This window comes from Chiloscyllium plagiosum, chromosome 6 (assembly GCF_004010195.1).
Source record: "Chiloscyllium plagiosum isolate BGI_BamShark_2017 chromosome 6, ASM401019v2, whole genome shotgun sequence".
Classification (NCBI taxonomy): Eukaryota; Metazoa; Chordata; class Chondrichthyes; order Orectolobiformes; family Hemiscylliidae; genus Chiloscyllium; species Chiloscyllium plagiosum.
In genome coordinates this window covers 91,022,545-91,042,520 of record NC_057715.1, presented here as the reverse complement: position 1 = coordinate 91,042,520, position 19,976 = coordinate 91,022,545, and positions in this window count along the sequence as shown.

The window sequence follows — 19,976 nt, the reverse complement described above, 5'->3', positions numbered from 1 at the left end:
TCATGAGCAGGGGTAGTGTTCCCCTCGGGGTTCTGGGGGGTGGGGATAGTGACAGTGGGGTCTGTGGGGGACGTGTCAGCAGAATGCAGGTGAGTGGCGCTGGTGGGGGCGGAAGTGGTGGCAGACATGGCAGTAGGGGTGGCGGAAGTCACTGAGGGTGTGGCATCGGCGATGATGTGAGGGCTGGAAGTGGCTGTGGGAGTGGCCATGATGGGGGCAGAAGTGACATCATCAATCAGCGTGGTGGTGGTAGCTGCATCAGCCGCATGGCTAATGGTGTTTCCGTGGCCAGGGGAATCTTCTGGAATGTTTGAGGAGCGCTGGTTATGGAGGTGGGTAGATAAAAGTTTGTTGTACTTACAGTTTTTGATGTTTGAGATGGAATTGAAATACTGTTTGTTGAGAGTATGGATTCTCCTGAGGATGTAGTACAGAGTGGGTCCTTTGCAATTCTGAGAGAGTGTGGCCCTCAGCTGAGGCAGGGCAGACTGTAGAGAGGTTAGGTACCGGCGCATTGCTGCAAGCGTGGAGCGGAGGATCTTGATGGAGCACCGTTGCTGGTGTTTTTGAAGATGCTAGGACTCCTGCATTGAATAACCTCCTGATTCTCCAAAGCCTATCTACTATCTACAAGGCACAAATCAGGAGTGTGATGGAATACATCCTAATTGTTTGAATTAGAACAGCTCCAACAACACTCAAGAGACTTGAAACTATCCATGACAAGTTAGCACTTGATGAGCAACACTTCCACAAATATTCACGCCTCTATCACTGATGCTTAATAGCAGCAGTGTACCATCTATAAGGTGCCCTGCAGAAATTTAACAAGGTTTCTTAGCACCATAACCACTACATCTAGAATGTCAAGGGCAACGGATACATGGAATGTCACCTCTGCTAGATCCCTTCTAAACCGCTCACCATCCTAACTTGGAAATATATCATTATTCCTTCTGTGTTGTTAGCTCAAAATCATGAATATTATGGACAGAGGGTAAATCTGAGAATGGAGTTCAGTGACCCCATCAGAGGATTTGCTGAGATGATTCTTCAGATCATTCAAACACTGTGTCTCGATCTTCTTTCTCCGCATACCTTCAATTGTTTACAATTGGATGACAGGGTGACTAGTCACACTTATAGAGGTCTCTGATTCGACATTAAAAAGTCACAGCTTAAAGCAACTGCTGAAGGAAAAAATAAAATGGTTATCTTCAGACTTGAAGTGTATTTTTATTGCAGAGGTAACAACAATTCCTTAGCTTGCAGAGATCCGATAGCTTCTCCCTATCTTGTTCACAATACACCAGCTACCTGAAAGCCAAACATGTAGTTGTTAGCAGGCAGAAGGCATTTGTCATAGATAACTGGTCTCTATTCTACAGACCAATCATGCACTTGTAGCTGGCCGAACCTTCACTTGTATATAGCCTTTGGCTGCAACTCATCTGAGGTAAGGAATTAAAATGAAAAGAAGACATTGGGTAGAGTAGTATACAGGCCCCCTCATTAGATTCAGGGATGGTCCTTTAGATTGGAAAATAACTAAGATAACTCCTTTTCTTATAAAGGGAGGGAAGCAGAAAGCAGCAAAGTACAGGCTAGTTAGCTTAACATCTATTATAGGGAAAGTGTTTGAAATGATCACTAAAGACGCTATAACAGGGCACTTGAGATAATCTGATCGAGCCAATACAGTTTTGTCAAAGGGGAATCATGTTTAACTAATCTTTGGAGTATTTTGAAGAAGTAACTTGAGGTGTAGATAAAGGGAATCAGTGGGATGTATTGTACTTAGATTTCCTGAGCTTATTTGATAAAGTCAAGAGTGTGGTGCTGGAAAAGCACAGCAAGTCAGGCAGCATCTGAGGAGCAGGAGAATCAATAGACAATAGACAACAGACATTAGGTGCAGGAGTAGGCCATTTGGCCTTTCGAGCCAGCACCACCATTCATTATGATCATGGCTGATCAACCAGTATCCTCTTCCTGCCTTATCCCCATAGCCCTTGATTCCACTATCTTTAAGAGCTCTATACATCTCTTTCTTGAAAGTATCCAGAGACTTGACCTCCACTGCCTTCTGGGGCGGAGTATTTCATATATCCACCACTCTCTGGGTGAAGAAGTTTCTTCTCAACTCTTTCTAAATGGCCTACCCCTTATTTTTAAACTGTGTCCTCTAGTTCTGGATTCACCCATCAGCGGACATATGCTTCCTGCCTCCAGAGTGTCCAATCCTTTAATAATCTTATGCGTCTCAATGAGATCCCCTCTCATCCTTCTAAACTCAAGTGCATAGAAGCCCAGTCGCTCCAATCTTTCAACATATGATTGTCCCGCCATTCCAGGAATTGACCTCGTGAACCTACGCTGTACTCCCTCAGCCAGAATGTTCTTCCTCAAATTTGGGGACCAAAACTGCACACAGTACTCCAGGTGCGATCTCACCAAGGCCCTGTACCTCTTTGCTCCTATACTCAATTCTTCTTGTTATGAAGGCCAATGTGCCATTAGCTTTCTTCACTGCCTGTTGTACCTGCATGCTTGCTTTCATTGACTGATGTACAAGAACACCTAGATCTTGTTATATTTCACCTTTACCTAACTTGACTCCATTTAGATAGTAATCTGCTTTCCTGTTCTTGCCATCAAAGTGGATAACCACACATTTATCCACTTTAAACTGCATCTGCCATGCATCTGTCCACTCACCTAGCCTGTCCAAGTCACCCTGTAATCTCATAACATCCTCCTCACATTTCACCCTGCCACCCAGCTTTGTGTCATCAGCAAATTTGCTAATATTACTTATAGTACCTTAATCTATATCATGAATGTATATTGTAAACAGCTACGGTTCAGCATCAAACCTTATGGTACCCAACTGGTCACTGCCTGCCATTCCGAACGGGACCCGTTTATCATTTCTCTTTGCTTCCTGTCAGCCAGCCAATTTTCAATCCAATTCAATATTTTGCCCCCAATATCATGTGCTCTAATTTTGCTCACTAATCTCCTATGTGGGACTTTATCAAAGGCTTTCTGAAAGTCCAGGTACACTACACCCACTATCTCTCCCTTTTCCATCTTCATAAAATTCTCAAAAAATTCCAGAAGATTAGCAAAGCATGATTTCCCCTTCATAAATCCATGCTGACTCTGACCTATCCTGTTACTGCTATCCAAATGAGTCATAATTTCATCTTTTATAATTGACTCCAGCATCTTTCCCACCACTGACGTCAGGCTAACTGGTCTATAATTCCCTGTTTTATCTCTCACTCCTTTCTTGAAAAGTGGGACAACATTAGCCACCCTCCAATCCGCAGGAACTGAGCCGGAACCTATAAAACATTGGAAAATGATCACCAATGCGTCTACGATTCCTAGAGCCACCTCCTTAAGTACCTGGGATGCAGACCATCAGGTCCCAGGGACTTATCAGCCTTCATCCTAACAGTCTATCCATCACCATTTCCTGCCAAATATAAATTCCCTTTGGTTCATCCATTACCCTTGGCCCTTCAGCCACTACTACATCTGGAAGATTGCTTGTGTCTTCCCCAATGAAGACAGATCCAAAGTACCTATTCAACTCTTCTGCCATTTCCTTGTTCCCCGTTTCTGTCTTCAAGGCCCCAATTTTAGTCTTAACCATTTTTTTTCTTTTCACATACCTAAAAAAGCTTTTCACATACCTAAAAAAGCTCGTTTATATTTTTGGCCAGTTTGCCTTCGTACCTCATTTTTTTCTCTGCATACTGCCTTTTTAGTTTTCCTCTGTTGCTCTTTAAAAGTTTCCCAGTCTTCCGGCTTCCGGCTCATTTTTGCTATGTTATACTTCTCTTTTATCTTTATACAGTCCTTAACTTCCCTTGTCAGCCACAGCCGCCTCGGCCTCGATTTAGGATCTTTCTTCCTCTTTGGAATGAATTGATCCTGCACCATCTGCATTATATCCAGAAATACCTGCCATCCCTGCTATGGTATTGAACCATTGAACCTTGGCCAGCTCCTCACTCATAGCTCCATAGTTCCCTTTGTTCAACTGCAATACTGACACTTCTGATTCTCCCTTCTCCCTCTCAAATCGCAGATTAAAACTTTTCATATTATAGTCACTACTTCCTAATGGCTCCTTTACTTCAAGGTCCCTGATCAAATCTGGTTCGATGCACAAAACCAGATCCAGAATTACCTTCTCCCTGATAGGCTTCAGTACAAGTTGTTCTAAGAATCCATCTCAGAGGCACTCCACAAACTCCCTTTCTTGGGGTCCAGTACCATCCTGATTCTCCCAGTCTACCTGCATGTTGAAATCCCCCATAACAACTGTAGTAATGCATTTGCAACAGGCCAATTTCAACTCTTTATTCAACTTACACTCTACATCCAGACTACTGTTTGGGGGCCTGTAGATAACTCCCATTAGGGGCTTTCTCCCCTGGGAATTTCTCAGCTCTATCCATACTAACTCTACATCCCCTGATTCTATGACCCCCCTCACAAGGGACTGAATGTCATTCCTCACCAACAGGGCCACCCCGCCCCCTCTGCCCATCAGTCTGTCCTTTTGATAACACGTATAGCCTTGAATATTCATTTCCCAGGCCCAGTCCACTTGAAACCATGTCTCAGTTATCCCCACAACATCATACCTGCCAATTTCCAACTGAGCCTCAAGCTCATCCATCTTATTTCTTATGCTTCATACATTCATATATGATATTTTTCATTTGTTACTCCCTTCACCCTTCCTATCAATCCCTATTTCACTTGACCATACTGTATGATCCCTTCTTGAGTTTTCTGCTCCATTGATTCTGTTGTCTTTCTTAACTTCTCTTATTCTCACTTTCCCTTTAACTTCCTTCTTGAATTTCCCGTTTGTCCCCTCCCTCCCAACTACTTAGTTTAACCATACCTGTGTTACAGTGGCAAACCTGCTTGCCAGAATGCTGGTCCCACACCTATTAAGGTGCAACCCGTCCCTCTTGTATAAATTATTCTTACCGCAAATACCACAGTGATCTAAGAATTTAAATCCTTGCTTCCTGCACCAGTTCCTCAGCCACACATTCAAGTCCATTATCTCCCTGTTCCTGCCCTCACCAGCCTGAGGATCTGGAAGCAAACCGGAGATAACCACACTGGAAGTCCTGCTTTTCAGCCATCTTCTGAGTTCTCTGAAACCCTGCTGTAGAATGTCCCTCCTCTTCTTCCCGATGTTATTTGTGCCGACATGCACCACCACCTCTGGGTCTTCACCTTGGCCCTTGAGGAATCGCCTGCACTCTGTCGGTGATGTCATGGATCCTGGCACCAGGAAGGCAACACACCATCCTCAAATCCTGCCTGTTGCTGCAGAAACCCCTTTCAGCTCCTCTCACTATGGAGTCCCCTATTACCACAGCTCTGCATGATGTCTGATTCCTTGGCTCTGCCTCCATGCCAATTTTCGATTGGCAGACCTGTCCGCCTCTCGGACTGGCAGTGTCATCTCTCTCGACAATTTCCAAGAGAGTCAACCTGTTCACGAGAGGTACTTCCCCCGGGGTCTCTTGTACTTGAATCATCTCTTTGTTCCTCATCATCATCTCCCTTCTCTCTTCTGGTATGCTCGGTGTAATGACCTTGCTTAAGGTCCTGTCCAGAAAATTCTCATTCTCTCGAATGAGCCTGAGGTCATCTCGTTCTTTCTTCAGTGCTGCAACATGCTCCTTCCGAAGCTGAATGTGTACACACTTTCCACAGCTATAGGAGCCAGTGACACCATCAGTGTCCCTGACCTCCCACATCATGCATGCAGCACACTGAATCAGCTTGGCAGTCATGTCTTCACCGTCTTCAACTGTGATGTAATCTCCTAATTAGAACACACCTACTTAAATAGCACTCACTAACCTTCCCAATAGCCTCTGTGCTCCGACCTCACTTCCGCCCAGCTCCCACCGCTCTCTGCTGCAAAGAAAGACTGCTGGCTTCGAGGTAAGTACTTAAGTAGAACTCATGAACCTTCCCAACAGCTCCTGTGCTCCAACCTCACTTCTGCCCAGTTCCCACCGCTCTCTGCTGCAAAAGAAATCAACGTTTTGGGCATAGGTCCTTCATCAGGGATGAGGCTTGTGAGCCAAGGAGATAGAGAGATAAATGGGAGGGTTGGGGCTGGGGGTAAAGTAGCTGAGAGTGCAATAGATAAATGAAGGTGGGGGTAATGTGATAGATCACGGAGGAGGGTGGAGCGGATAGGTGGGAAGGAAGATAGACAGGAAAGACAGGTCATGGGGGTGGTGCTGAGTTAGAAGGTTGGAACTAAGATAAGGTGGAAGGAGGGGAAATGAGGAAACTGGTGAAGTCCACTTTAATCCCATGTGGTTTTAGGATCTCAAGGTGGAAGATGAGGTGTTCTTCCTCCAGGCTTTGGGTGGCTAGGGTTTGGCGATGGAGGAGGCCCAGCGCCTGCTTGTCCTTGGCGGTATGGGAGGGGGAGTTAAAGTGTCTGTCACAGGGTGGTGGGGTTCCTTCGTGCATGTGGCCCAGAGATGTTCTGTAAAGTATTCTGCAAGTGGGCTTCCTGTCTCCCCAATGTAGAGGAGACCGCATCAGGAGCAAAGGATACAGGAAATGACATGTGTGGATGTGCAGGTAAATCTATGCTGGATGTGGAATGCTCCTTTGGGGCCTTAGACAGAGAAATATACTTCTCGTGGTGGCGTCTGTTTGTAGATGGCGGAAATGGCGGAGGATAATGCAATGTATACGGACGTTGGTGGGGGTGGAAGGTGAGGACCGGGGGTTCTGCCCGTGTTGCGGTTGGAAGGGTGGGGTTCAAGGGCAGAGGTGCTGGAAGAGGATGAGATGCACTGGAGGACAACATTGACCATGTGGGAGGGGAAATTGTAGTCTTTGAAGAAGGAGGCCATCTGGTGTGTTCTGTGGTGGAGCTGGTCCTCCTGAGAGCAGATGCGGCAGAGGAATTGGGAATAAAGGATAGTGTTTTTACAGGACACAGGTTGGGAGGAGGTGTAGTCCAGGTAGCTGTGGGAGTCGGTGGGTTTGCAGATGTCCTTGTTGAGTCCGTCACTTGTTGATGGAGATAGAGAGGTCCAGGAAGGGGACGGAGGTGTTTGAGGTGGTCCAGGTGAACTTAAGGTCAGTGTGGAATGTGTTGGTGAAAGTGATGAACTGGGAGCATGAGGTGCCACCGATGCAGTTATCCATGTGGCAGAGGAAAAGGTAGGGAGTGGTGCCAGTGTAACTCTAGAAAGATGGACTGTTCCATGTAACTGACAAAGAGACAGGCATAGCTGGGGCCCATGCAGGTGCCCATGGCTACCCCTTTCAACTGGAAGAAGCGGGAGGATTTGAAGGAGAAGTTATTGAGTGTGAGGACCAGTTTACCCAAACAAATGAGAGTGTCAGTGGAAGGATACTGGTGAGGATGCCAGGAGAGGAAGAAATGGAGGGCTTGGAGGCCTTCATCATGGCAGATAGTGGTGTATAGGGACTGGATCCATGGTGAAGATGAGGCATTGGGGGCTGGGGAAACGAAAGTCATGGACAAGGTGGAGGGTGTGGGTGGTGTCCCGAACATACGTGGGAGTTCATGGACCAGTGGAGATAGGACAGTATCAAGGTATGTGGAGATGGGTTTGGTGGGGCAGGAGCAGGCTGAGACGATAGGTCAGCCAGGGTAGTCAGGTTTGTGAATCTTGGATAGGAGGTAGAACCAGGCAGTGTGGTGTTCCTGGACTCTGAGGTTGGAAGCTGTGTGTGGGAGATCCCCTGAGGTGATGAGCTTGTGTATGGTCTGGGAGATGATGGTTTGGTGTTGGGAGGTGAGGTCATGCCCTCATGACCTGTCCTACTTGTCCATCCTCCTTCCCACCTATCTGCTCCACCCTCCTCTCCGATCTATCACCATCAGCCCCACCTTAATCTACCTATTGCACTCTCAGCTACCTTCCCCCCAGCCCCACCCCCTCCCGTTTACCTCTCTAACCTCTCGGTCCACAAGCCTCATTCCTGATGAAGATTATGCCCGAAATGTCGATTCTCCTGCTCCTCGGATGCTGCCTGACCTGCTGTGCTTTTCCATCATCGCACTCTCGACTCTAATCTCCAGCATCTGCAGTCCTCACTTTCTCCTATTTGATAAGGTGTCACATCAAAGGTTATTGTGGAAAATGCAAGCCCATGGTATAGGGTAACATATTGGCATGGATAGAAGATTAGCTTGTTAAGAGGAAGCAGAGAAGAGGAATAAGTAGCTTCTTTTCAGGCTGGCAGAAGGTCATGAGCAGTTTGTCACAGAGTTTGGTGCTAGGGCTTCAACTCTTCACAATTGATACAAATGATGAGGAGGAAGGGATCAAAGGTCAGGTAGCTACATTTGCTGATGACAGGTAGGGAATTGAATTGTGAAGAAAGCAGAAACCAGATGTGGCCAAAACATAGCATGATTTCACGAAGGAGTGGAATATCGCACGTCAGGCTGAAGGGATCAAAGGGTATGGGGGAAATGCAGGAATAGGCAGTTGAGTTGGATGATTGGATGTGACCTTACTGACTGGTGGACCAGGTTCAAAGGATTGCATGGCCGGATCCTGCTTCTTTTTTCTATGTTTCTATGAAGAGGACACATGTAGCATACAAAGGGACAGAGATAGGTTACATAGGCAAAGATCTAGCAAATAGAGTGCAATGTTGAAAATTGCAAAGTTGACCATTTTGGCACAAAAAATTAAAAAGTATATTATCTAAATGGTTAGAGCAGCGGAGCTCTGAGATGCAGAAAGACTATACGATCATTGTGCATGAATTAAAGAAGCTTAATATGCCGGTACAGTAAGTAAAGTAAGTCAGGGAAGTTCATAGAATACTATGTTTGGTATGAAGGAAATTGAATGCAAGAGTGGGGAGGTTAAGCTTCATCTGGCATTGTTGAGACCACATCTGGAGTACTGTGTTCTATATTGGACACTCCTTATGGAAGGATGTGAAGGCATTGAAAGCGGTTCAGAGAAGATTTACTGGACTAATCTCAGGACTGGGTGGATTGTCTTATGAGGAAAAGCTAGTCAGGGTAGGCCTGTGTCCCCTGGAGTTTAGAAGGAGCCAGAGGTGACTTAATTTAAACATAACATGATTCTGAGCAGACTTGACTGAGTGGATGTGAAAGGCATATTTCCTCTTATAGGAGAATCTAGAACTCGAGATCACAGTTTAAAAATAAGGGACTGCCTATTTAAGATAGTGATGAGGAAACATATTTTTCTTTCAGAGAGTTGTGAGTCTTTGGAATTCTCTTCCTCAAAAGGCAGTGGAGTTAGAATCTTTAAATATTTTTGAGGCCAAGATAGACAGATTCGTGATTACAAGGGAATGAAAGATTATCAGAGATATCCAGGAATGAGGAGTTGAGGTAAAAATCAGAATGGCCATGATCTCACTGAATGGCAGAACAGACTTGTATGGCCAAGTGACCTTAAATTGTTCCTTATCTATGTGTTCATATGTTCATAACAATGTTTATCTTTAAGTTTAATTTATGTGCTGTATTTTGAGTGTTAAACTGGGTGAGGACTAGACATGGTCATTTTTGAACTTGGGGACTTGATGCCAAAGAGCCTGGAAGCGTATTTTGTTTAAACGCATTTTATAGTGAAATTTTACAATCTTGAATTAGAGATGCAGTTAACAGTTCAGTGCATTTAAAATAAAAATTTGAGGTAACAAAATCAGAGCTTTTGCTAGCAACAGGTATCCAGTGACACACAGAGAACAATCCAGAAAGTCAAGTAAAAGCAAAACACTGTGGATGCTGGAAATCTGAAACAAACATAGAAAATGCTAGAGAAACTTAGCAGACCTGACAATATCTGTGGAAAAAGAGACAGTCACTGTTTCAAGTTTGGCATGACTCTTCCTTACATTGGGCTCAAAATATTAACTTTGCTTTGTTCTTCACAGATACTGACAGACCTGCTGAGGTTCTCCATTGTTCTCTGTGTTTATTCCAGAAAGTCAGTCAGTCAGCATATGGGTGTGCTAGACAGTGGAGGCTGAAGTTTTAAACTCTTAAGTGAGGAATCTGGCAAGAAAACTGCTTGAAATTCAGTTTAGTAAATGTTTGTGTTTGCTCTGATGTTACAATAATGATCAGATTAGCTTGGCTTAGGTGTTTCAGGGAGAGATTCAACTGAAGAAAAATAGCATCTAATGAATGCACAATACTTCACTGAAAGGAAACCGGGTACATTTGCACCACTGTGAGCAAGAAGCCTTAGTGTGGTGACTCTTCATTGGGTTTGGATGCATATCAGGATACTAATGGGATAAAAAAAATAGTGTGAAGGCTGATTTCTTTTTATCTGGTGTCTGTAATAAGGTTTTTCCGATCTTTTGTCTAATATAATGCAATTCATAGTTCCTTTTTTTAAAACACATCTCTTTTTTCTGTTAAAAGTGAATTATTCTGTAATTCTATCAAGTATCTATCAAGCCAGGTTTCACTCTAGAATTTGATTTGCTCAGTATTAACAGTAACTGGGATCTTTAAAATTGTATAAATTTAAATTGCTGAAAAGACTAAACTAACTCCAGCCCAATGTGCAATAGATGTTAATGTACACTGGGTGGCAGTAGACAAACATTACAGCCTCCCTGAAATACAGGAAAAAGCAGGTTGCGCAGTGCTTATGTTATCCAATGTGTACTGCTCTCCACCAATAGTACAGGTTCATAAAATTAAATCTTAGGAGAATGATTACTCTATCACTGTTTTTAATGAATGGTAAACCTTAAAGTGGCATTTATCTGTTCACTGTTTTTGCAACATGTTAATCTGTTCAAACTAGTACATTATCAAAAAGAAAATTCAAGAATTTCACTCAGCCCATTAATGATGTAATAAAAATTAGAGAATTTTTACTTGCAACAATAAATTTCTGACTAACATGAGATCAATATATTTCAGGTTCAGTACTTTAACTTAATTCATTAATATGTGACATAGCTTTATAGTAATGTTTACCCTTGAAACTTTCAACAGCAACCAATATTGTGCACAACTAACTGAAACATTGTTATAACCATTATCCCTTAAAGTAATGTTAACCTTGCATTTTCTCATTGTTTCTCTTATCATCCATTAATAAATATTATTGAACTACAAATTCAAACTGGATCTTAAACAAAAGCAGAAATTACTGGAGAAACTCAGCAGTTCTGGCAACATCCATGGACAAAAAGCGAAGTTAACATTTCAAGTCCAGTGACCTTTCTTCAGATCGAATCTTGCCTGCTTATGAATTTTGGACAATGTGTGATAAAATACTTAATCTTTGAACATTTGATGATGTTGGCAGGTGCATTTGACTGAGGCATTTCTGTATGCTCTCATCTTGAAGACTTCATTCAGCATTAATTTAAATAAGGTCTGGGTACAGATATTTTTCAAAATTATATCGGCAGTCCTATGTACAAATCTGCAAGTATGTTACATCTGTGGCTGATGCGCTATCAAAATGTTCATATCCATATAGCTCACTATAAATCATATCTCAGGTCTGAGGCATTAATGTGAACATACAATTGCAGAAAACCACAAATGGAAACAAGCCATCAAGACCACCCATCCAGATGCCTCATAATCTTTCACACCCTTAGAATGCTCCAGGAATGTGAAATGGAGTGAACCGTTGGCTGTGACACATCTGAGTGATTGGCTGACAGTGCAAGATTGTGAAGCCTGGAAAACAAGCTGTCATCTCTGAGCTGACATCTTGCAGGGTATCTGTCACTGGTGGGTGCCAGGAAGCTCGGTTCAATTCCACCCTCCCACAACTGTCTGAGTGGATTTTGCACAGTCTCCCTCTGATTGCATTAATTTCCTGGTGTGTGTTCTGGTTTCCTCCCACAGTCCAAAAAATGCAGTTTAGGTGGACTGGCAATGCTAAATTGCCCATCGTGTCCAGAGATGTGCAAGCTGGGTGGATAAGCCATGGGAAATGCAGGGTTACAGGGAAAGAGTCGGGGGGGGTGGGGGGGGGGGGGAGGTTTGGTTGTGGTAAGTCTGGGTGGAATGCTCTTTGAAAGGTCATTATGGACTCAATAGGCTCAATAGGCAGCACGGTGGGCAGTGACTGGGAGGTCTGGTCAACCATGGTGGGCCCAGCTGAGACGCTCATTGAACCATTCCCTAAGTTTACATTCGGTCTCCCCGATGTAGCAGGGGCACCTGATGCAATAAACTAGGTTGGAAGAGAGGCAGGTGAGCCTCTGTCTCACCTGGAAGGGCTGTTTGGGAACCTGAATGGAGGTGGGGGGATGGTGACCCAGTCATCACTGTCTGCTGAGGAAGAGAATTCAACAGACCAAATTCTCCTCATCTCTATCTTAAGATGGAGATCACTTATTTTTATGTTAATGAAGCAGGTCGTGTTACATGTGCAGTATCATTTGGACAACATCTGGTGCCTGCTTCCCTCCCCATTCTGAATTAAAATGAGGTTATAGTAGCTTGGTTTCCCTCAAATTATTAAGAATGCTACCTAGAGAAGAAGAAGTTTTGAAAGGATTATGGAACAAAAATAGATATATAGGGTTAGTTTGCAAACCATCCCTAATTCCATTCAAAGGCACAAAAGAACTTACGGACTAAGATGTCATTCTCGTGTTTGTAGGTTATGGATGCTGTTTGCAGGTTATTTGAAACTCTCCAATCACAGTTCAGATCAATATTTGGTCTCATTAACCAATATGAAATAAGTGTGAATTCCTATTGTAGGTGGCACCATGTCTGAAACATAGGTCACTATCTCTCTTGTCATTTTGTTCAACACGCTGACAGCCATGATGAATAATTCTTATCAAACTATTACGTAAATTTTTCTTGGATATTTTCTATTATTAACAAGAATTATTTAAATGTGATGATGTATATTTCACTCGAGAAACTAAATATAAAAAAGGGAATAAAAATGAATTATTGGAAATCTGAAATAAGAAAAGAAAATACATATGGGGAGATTGAAATCTAAAAGAATAGTGCTTGCAGCCCAGGTTCAACTCCTGTCGCAGTCGAGATGGACTTGGAACGAGACATAGATCTGCCTTCTCACATTGCCAGCGAAAAGGCAGCAAGAGACACTCACTACTGACAAAACAATCAAGAACACCACAGGCTGAAGTAGTAGCAGATAAAGAGCCAATGACCTTCTTTTGAACTCAGAACACTTGAATGAATGAAACAGTATTTCCATTATATTTCTTGACATTAGTAATTTATAGTGACCCATAACATACTGATATTAATCCTGTAACTGACACAAAAATCACCCAACACAGGACAAATTTCCTGGACAATGCTTAACATTGAATTAATCTCACCTCCCTTTCTACTTAGATCTTAGCTTGAATTCAGGTTTTGTATAAAAGTGAATAAGCTTATATGATTTGCAGTTGGATTTCATATGTCTAAACCCACTGGTGTCGATTGATATGATCCATATCAAAAGCTTTACATAAAGGGGCAGAAGCTCAGCTTTTGAGATTTGCCAGCCAAAGTCTGGATGTTGTCCAACTCATGCTGAATATGAACATGGCCTGCTTCATTAGCTTAAAGATAAGGGATCTCCCTCTTAAGACAGAGATGAGGATAATTTAGCTTGTGAAATTCTCTTGCTCAGAAGACATTCATGACTGGGCCATGCATTTCTTCAAGACAGTACTAGATAGATTTTAGATGGACAAGGGAGTCAAGGGTTATAGGCTGAGTCAAAAAGAGTGGTGCTGGAAAAGCACAGCAGATCATGTGAGGAGAATCCAAGGAGCAGGGGAGTCGACGTTTCAGGCCCTTTATCAGGAATGTGGAGGGTGAAAGGGGCTGAGAGATAAATAAGGGGATGGAGTGGGACTGTGGGAAGATAGATGGGAAGGTGATAGGTAGATGCAGGTCAGGGGTGATTGTGATAGGTCAGAGGGGAGGGTGGAGCAGATAGATGGGAAGGAAGCTGGACAGGTAGGACAGGTCAAGAGGGCGGTGCCAAGTTGGATGGTTGGATCTGGGATGAGGTGGTGGGAGGGGGGATTTGAAAACTGGTGAAGTCAATATTGTTGCCGTGTGATTGGAGGGTCCCAAGGAGGAAGATGAGGCGTTCTTCCTCTGATAGGCGGTGGCTTTGATTTGGCAGTGGAGGAGGCCCAGGACTTGAACGTCCTTCGGGGAGTAAGAAGGGAAGTTGAAATTGTAGGCCCAAGGATGGTGGGGTTGTTTGGTGTATGTATCCCAGAGATGTTCCCTGAAATGCTCCCTGATGTAGAAGAGACCATATCGAGAGCAATGGACGCAGTAGGTGAGGTGGGTGGATGTGCAGGAAAATCTCTGCCACATATGAGAAGATCCTTTGGGGCCGGGTGAGGGGGGAGGAGTGGACACAGGTTTTACACCTCTTGTGGTGGCAAGGGAAGGTGCCGGGTGGGTTGGTGGGGGTTGAAGGAGTCACGGAAGGAATGGTCTCTGCAGAACCCAGATAGGGGTGGGGAGGGAAAAATGCCCTTGGGGTCTTATTGTAGATGGCAGAAATACAGATAATGCGCTGTTTCCAGAGATTAGTGGAGTAGAAGGTGAGGACCGTGGGGTTCTACCCTTGTTGCAGTTGGATGGGTGGTGTTCAAGAGTGGAGGAGCAGGAAGTGGAAGAGATGCAATGGAGGGTATTGTTGATCATGTGGGAGGGAAAATTGCAGTCCTTAAAATTGGAGGCCATCAGGGATGTCCCAGAATGGCATTGGTCCTCCTGGGAGCCGATATGGCGGAGGTGGAGGAATTTAGAGTAGGAGATTGCATTTTTATAGCAGGGGGCGTGGGAGGGGTGTGATCAAGGTAGGTGGGGGAGTTAGTGTGTTTGAAATAGAAGTCCACGGGTTATAGGCTATAGATAGCGAATAGAATTAAGACCCCAATAAAGTCAGCTCTGACCATATTTAATAGTAGGGCAGACTCATAAAGTTGAATAGCCTACTGTTGCTTCTAATTCCTGTGTATCACTTCTCCCTTATAAATATTGATATTTACTTGCCAATTATACAACAATTCAACCAATTTATTAATGTCTCCCAGTAAGTTAGTATAGACCTCCACTGTGCAAACCATATTATTGACATTGGTGTCATCCATAAATTTGAACAAAGTCAGAAGTCACATGCAACCAGGTTATAGTCCAACAGGTTTATTTGAAATCACAAGCTTTCAGAGCGCTGCTCCTTTGTCAGATGAAGACCCTAAATCGTTTCTAAGTTCCTTGTCCTAACAGGTTCACCTGTTATAAGGCCTTTGCTTTCCCCCTTTCTCTCATTCTGCTTTCTCCCAAGTTGAGAACTGATTGATTCCTGTGAGTAAAGTGAGAAACAAAAGGCTCTTTCTCCTCCATTGCAACTTGGCAAACTTGGGATGTTCCAAACAGAAATTTAAAGTAATTATCTTTTAACTTCAAAACAACCCTTTAATTCTCAGACATGATAATTTAATTTTAAATTTAGACAATGGCCCTTTCTCCTGGCTTATTAGTTTTCACCAAGAAACTACCCTATAAACAGTGGAACTTTTAGCTTCTTTGACTGGAAATTATATGAATAATGGAGACATCACTGGTTTACATTTCAATTTCAAAGCATTTCCTGAAATGGTTTGAAAAAAATCTGATTCTTCCAGATACAACCGAAGTGACTATTATAATCCTAGCTGTGCATATATTTCCCACCATTCCAGCAACACAAGAAAAAATCCCTTTGAGTTATATTTACCAAAGGTCGAATTGAATTGCTCTTTCTTCAGGATTGTTTGCCAGTTTCTTGAAACTGATGTTCCCATCTATTAAAAGGAAGGCATTTCCTAAAATCAGATATTCTCAATCGTATTCTGATACGTCCTGTGACTGCATATGTTCTATTAAGTCACGTGCCTAAAATGTTCTACTTTACTGAATGCTTTTCAAAACTACAAATAGATTGCATCCACTTGATTTATTCTTTCAATCAATCCATCCAAAGAACTCATGAACGTTGATCAAGTATGATCTGTCCTTTTGGAATCCATGTATTATGTTTTCAGTTCAGGGATGGTCTCCAATTATATTTCTGAATAGCCATTCTATTCACTTTCACTGTTCTTGAGTTCTTTAGCCATGATTCCCTGGAATTGTTTACTTTTTTTTTAGATAAATAAATTGCATTATTTGTCAATGAGTCCTTTGATATTGTTTCCTAATCTCACTGAATCTACACAGCATCTTAACAAATACTTTCGGCTAATCAAGGAACATGACATCATCAGAAACAGCGACATTTGAATGAATGCTGCAGCTGTGGCCTAGGGTTTATGAGCTCTCGGGTTCTGATATAAGAGTGAAGAGTGAAAGCTTAGCCTGCATATACAACAGAGGGACTGGTCTGGCAATGTTATTGCAGGTGGCCTACTAATCGAAGAGTTGCTCACTGCTGAGATAGGCTGGAGACCTATGAGGATCGTATGAGGAAAGGCTGAGGCACTTCGGGTTGTTTTCATTGGAGAAAAGAAGGTTTAGGGGTGACTTGATAGAGGTGTACAAGATGATTAGGGGTTTAGATAGGGTCGACAGTGAGAATCTTTTTCCACGTATGGAGTCAGCTATTACAAGGGGGCATAGCTTTAAATTAAGGGGGGGTAGGTATAGGACAGATGTTAGGGGTAGGTTCTTTACTCAGCGAGTCGTGAGTTCATGGAATGCCCTGCCAGTAGCAGTGGTGGACTCTCCCTCATTATGGGCATTTAAGCGGGCATTGGATAGGCATATGGAGGATAGTGGGCTAGTGTAGGTTAGGTGGGCTTGGATCGGCACAACATCGAGGGCCGAAGGGCCTGTACTGCGCTGTATTCTTCTATGTTCTATGTTCTATTAACTCAGACAGGCACATAACAAAAATGCAGAACGTTATTAGGTTGGAAATCATAGGGACAGGGTGTTAGTGCTGCAGGAGCTGCCTTTTCTAGCTCCACTGCTTCATGAAGGCCACCTCCAGTCATCCAACAGCATCTCTATGCAGCAGAGAGTTGTCTCATCATTGACGCAGTATTAGTGTGTCTGTGAAGTGGCCATTAATACAAGGGTTTTAACTACACGAAGGCTGTCCACCTCTGAAGAACAAACACTGATCCACATTGCAGGCCACTGCTGGGTAGATGTATCAGCAGCGGGATTGCAGAGGTGAATTGTCACAATGCTGTTCCCCATTATCTTATTGATCATCCCCATCCGAAAAGCTCACCATCCAGGGAATGGTAAACTTCTGTCCTTTATTCCCTGAGTCAATCCCAAATAACAGTAAAGCTTTCCAAATGTTCGGAACATGCTTCCTCCGAAATTTTATTGCACAGATATTCCACACCAGTATCAAATTCACTGTTCTATAGTCCCCAGTTTTAATTTCTTCTTTCATTTATATTTCAGAAAGGAAACCCAGTGCGACAACACATAAGCATGCTGACGTACACTGTGCCATTTGGTAGGGCTTAAATGCATTGGGATTATCCTAATCAGATCAGGTTAAGTACTGTCCCCAACTTGTCTGTGCTTGGTCACAGTTTAACCAGCTGCTTACATCTGTCAATAACTTATTGCAATAGCTTGGTGAGATTCTTCCCTATGTACTACATAGAGTCATAGAGTCATATAGCACAGAAACATACCCTCAGTCCAACCAGTCCATGCTGACCGTAATTCCAGACTAAACTAGTCCCACTTGCCTGTGCCAAGCCCACATCCCTCAAAACATTTTTTATTCATGTACTTATCCAAATGCCTTTTAAACATTGTAACTGGACCCGCATCCACCACTTCTCCTGGATATTCATTCCACACGTGAACCACTCTCTTTGTAACAAGGTTGCCCCTCACGTCTTTTTGAAATCTTGCTCCTCTCATCTTAAAAATATACCCCTTAGTCATGAAATCCCCCACCCTAGGGAAAGACCACCTGCCGTTCACCTTATCCCAAGATTTTATAAACCTCAATAAGACCACCCTTCACACACACACGCAGACAAAAGTATAAAAGCCATTTTCCCAGCATGCAGTTGCAACAAAAGACTTTTTAGCCTGCTACCTTTTAAAATATTAAGCTAAAATGTGCGTTACAAAGAGAAATTTGTGAAGTACAGACAAATCACATGGTGTTGTGCCATTGGGCGTATCCATTATCATGGGTCTGGAGGGATTTACAGGAGTTTTGATGGAGTAACTGTTGTAGCTTTGGATTGAAGGTCAGGAATAACAAAATTTTCCTTTCTGTTTAATAAGAGAAATCCAAAGCAAAAAAAAACTCATTCCTATTAAAAACACATGTGATGTTGCAGCCACACTGGAAATATTTTCCAAAGAATGTGAGAACATTTTCACATAAAATACAAAGAAACGATGACACGTCTCTTAAAATAAAATGATGTAACCACTAAAGGAACTAAGCTATTATGCCTTCCTCTACTTTTAAATTATATGATTATGTGCCAGTTTCCGTATTAAGGATAAGTAAGGCCATGTAAAGTTTATTTTCTGACCAGCAAAATATCTACATCAAATTATCACTGGAGGAAAATTGTATTGTTTCTGACTGGCCCTCTTGCCAATTAGCAAATTCAGACCTTGGTTTAAGGTATCAGTAATGGTGGACTTAGCCAGTTACTGAAGATGGGTACAATTAAATTTAATCCTGCTATAAATACTGAAACTATTAGATAGACACAATTAGAATTGGGCCAAATCATAATTGATTTATGAGATGAAAGTTAATACACTGAAAGGTTTCCTGAAGAAGGGCTCATGCCCGAAACGTCGATTCTCCTGCTCCTTGGATGCTGCCTGACCTGCTGCGCTTTTCCAGCAACACATTTTCAGCTCTGCAAAGAAACTAAACAGCTGCAAGCAGTGGATATGTTTTCAGTATTATTGGCTTGAACGACTTTCTGAAAATGTGTTGCTGGAAAAGCGCAGCAGGTCAGGCAGCATCCAAGGAGCAGGAGAATTGACGTTTCGGGCATGAGCCCTTCTTCAGGAATGGCTCATGCCCGAAACGTCGATTCTCCTGCTCCTTGGATGCTGCCTGACCTGCTACGCTTTTCCAGCAACACATTTTCAGCTCTGATCTCCAGCATCTGCAGTCCTCAATTTCTCCTTTAACGACTTTCTACCTAAATCAATGAAGGTTAACAATCATATTGGAAAATCCCCAATTATGAGGTCACTGTTTGCAATGTTTATCATGTAGGTTTTCATATAATGATCTTTTAAAAACATTTGAATTTTAAAAAGTGATTCTTAGATTCTGGACCTCATAGGCCTAGCTATATTTACTGACCATACTTATTTGCTTAGAAGAGTGAGTGTTGCATTAAATTGCTGCTGATCTGAGGATCCATTCATTCCCATAATAATGCCGAATGTGAAACTCAATGACAAAAAGGATTATGAATATCCAAATCAGGATGTTATGAGACTTGGAGAGCAGTTAGACCTATGCAGACAATGGATTTAACTAGTAATCCATGCTGTGTGGGTGTGAGTACAAATGCAGTAACAACTACCATTAATATAACACCTTCAACAAAGTCAATATTTTTTAGATTCTTAGATTCCTTACAGTGTGGAAACAGGCCTTTCAGCCCAACAAATCCACACCGACCCTCCGAAGAGCAACCCACCCAGACCCATTCCTTTACATTTACTCCTGTACCGAACACTACGGGCAATTTAGCATGGTCAATTCACCTAACCTGCACATCTTTGGATTGTGGGAGGAAACCGGAGCACCCAGAGGTAACACATGCAGACACTGGGAGATTGTGCAAACTCCACACAAACAGCTGCCCGAGGCAGGAATTGAACCTGGGTCCTTGGCGCTGTGAGGCAGCAGTGCTAACTGCTGAGCCACTGTGCC